Raw genomic sequence first — 2,313 nt, 5'->3', positions numbered from 1 at the left:
GGCGGGGGGGAGGGCGATGGGGTGGAGCTGCCCCAAACTCCCCCATGTGGCCCTCAGTTTGGAGTGCGGAGGATTAGGTGGTTCCGGGCGGGAGGCACGGAGGCGATCGGCCCCGGGAGCTCCCGAGGTGGCGCCGAGCGGGTGAGCCTCCCATCCTCCACGCGTGGGCTCGCGTCCCCTCTCCGTTTCCAGCCTCTTTGTCAGCTCCTCTTGTTACCCTTCCTGCTCTCTCACCGCCCCAGCTTTTGGAATACGTTTTTTGCTGCTGTCTTTAGCTTCCTGTTGTACATACTGTAGTTCTGGGTACCCCAAACAATTGTGATGTTATTCGGGAAGCTGGACATGGAGGCCCCCAGCGGTGCATTACGCCTTAAGGGACGTCACCAGAGCACTGGGGTATTTGTTCACTCTTCTCATAAAGGGACAGGAATTCCAAATTTCTTAAGACCCTTCACTCTGTGGGCAGGCCCTAAAATCGCTTTGCACACTGGTGTCACAAACAGGAGACCGCTCCTTTTCCACCAGTTCTTGAAATGTAGCCACCTCTGGTGTAGGATGTTGTGGAAAGAAAAACACCACAGTAACAGGCCTTTTTGTTGTTATTGTTATCGTTTTGCCTTTGACTGCCCCTGGTTATTAGCTGGAGAAATCCTTTTTTGTCTTCCCCTGGTCCACCTCCCACCGCCCATATCCTGCTTTGGGGCTATCTGATGTGACTTGCTGGGAGGTGATGAGAGTCGGTGACAACCAGCATTACTGTAGAACCGAAACGTTTTGGCTGTGTATGGGTTGATAAAACTGCTTTGAGATCCTACACCATTGTCCTTAAAGATTAGACTATGCTCGTGATTCTTTCCGTTGTAAACGGGAAGTATTTCTGGCATGTAAACTAATGATGGAAGGCCTGAAAATGTACTGTTTTGTTTTGATTTTTAAAGCTCTTCCTTGTTAAATGCGTCCTAACTGGGAAATGCTCCTTTTGAAAATCAAATTCAAGTTGATGGGGAAGGGGATGCAGAGGTCATTACCACAAAGCGCCTAGGGGAATTAGTTGCTCTGTAAGAGGTAGCAAGCCTGACCCACCCCAGTCCAGCGTCAGTTTCTGAATTGTTTCTCAAATTAGATTGTAAGCTCCCTGAGGGCAGCAACTAAGTCATACTGCTTTTGTATTTTCTAAAGTACTGGACGCATAGTAGATACTCAATAAATACTTGTTACTTATTTTTTTCTGTAAAATTTCTCTGGCTATTTTTTTAAGTAGCTGGTTTTCAAAAAATGGTCAAGGGCACTCCCGTGTTGAAACCTGTATTCGTTCCTGCGCTATTCCCTTGGTCTCCAATACTTCTCACCTATTTCCCTTAAATATTTTTGTTTTCTAAGGAAGAGGACTTTAAAAAGATTCTTCGCCTCCACTGATAACTCTGGATATGTCTCTGCTTGCTACTAATTCTGTGTCCACCAGTGATCCATCCCAGGTCACTTACCTATATTGCTCAGTGTTGTTACTACCTAGGTGGTAAAATTTTCCTAGTCACACATTTCAAAGCACTTGTAAGAGAGAAATGGAAGTCAATGGCAGGAGTGATCAGGAGGATTCTTTTTTCCTTTCCTGAGTACTTATGTGGCTTTCAAGATGACTTTTTAATATAGTTACAACGATTGGTACAGTATATGCAGTTCATATAGCTTAGTCATGCAGTTCATATCTGTAGTATAAATCATGTTCACAAATTGAAATCACATGTGGAGCAGAAAGCCGTCAATATTTGTAAGTTTCAAGAGTAGGACTACTCATCTTAGAGCCAATTATTAAGCATAATGGTTTTCCTCTAGTTTTACGATTTTTTTTTCCTCTTTGATTTGAATTCAGGGGTACTTGGTTAAACAACACTGGGTTTTTTGTAAATTAAGCGTTGAAACTTGACTATTATGCCAGCCTGGGAAAAATAGACTTTGTAGCAAATAATCCTGTGCTAGCTATAAATATTTATAGGTTTTTGTGTGCACGTGTGTGTAGGGGGAGAGGTAATGGTTAAAAATTAGTCCTGATGTTTCCTTAAAAATCTTTCTCGGTAGTAGAGGATGTAGAACTCTTAATTCTTAATGACCGCATTACAAAACAAAGACCTATGCAACCTATTGACCCAACTTGGTGAAGAATTTATCCACAAGGAAGTCAGCTTTCTTTGTGACCCAAGAAACAGGTGAAATTTACTTTCTAATAGTTAATCCTTCCATATTTCCTTAGAAGCCTACCCTGCCTCACTCTCAAATCCAGCTATGTCTTCTGGGCAGTCTAGAATTGTCTAACCA

General features: G+C 43.3%; 1 protein-coding gene across 17 annotated transcripts in view; it reads left to right on the top strand.

Moving 5' to 3' along the window:
* The window catches only part of UBAP2L (ubiquitin associated protein 2 like), a 39,944-nt gene that overhangs the window by 2,809 nt on the left and 34,822 nt on the right, over positions 1 to 2,313 (top strand). The window lies entirely within an intron of this gene.

This window comes from Pteropus alecto, unplaced genomic scaffold, assembly GCF_000325575.1.
Source record: "Pteropus alecto unplaced genomic scaffold, ASM32557v1 scaffold49, whole genome shotgun sequence".
Taxonomy (NCBI): Eukaryota; Metazoa; Chordata; class Mammalia; order Chiroptera; family Pteropodidae; genus Pteropus; species Pteropus alecto.
The sequence above is the reverse complement of the archived record's forward strand: the minus strand, read 5'-3'. Positions and strand labels throughout refer to the sequence as shown.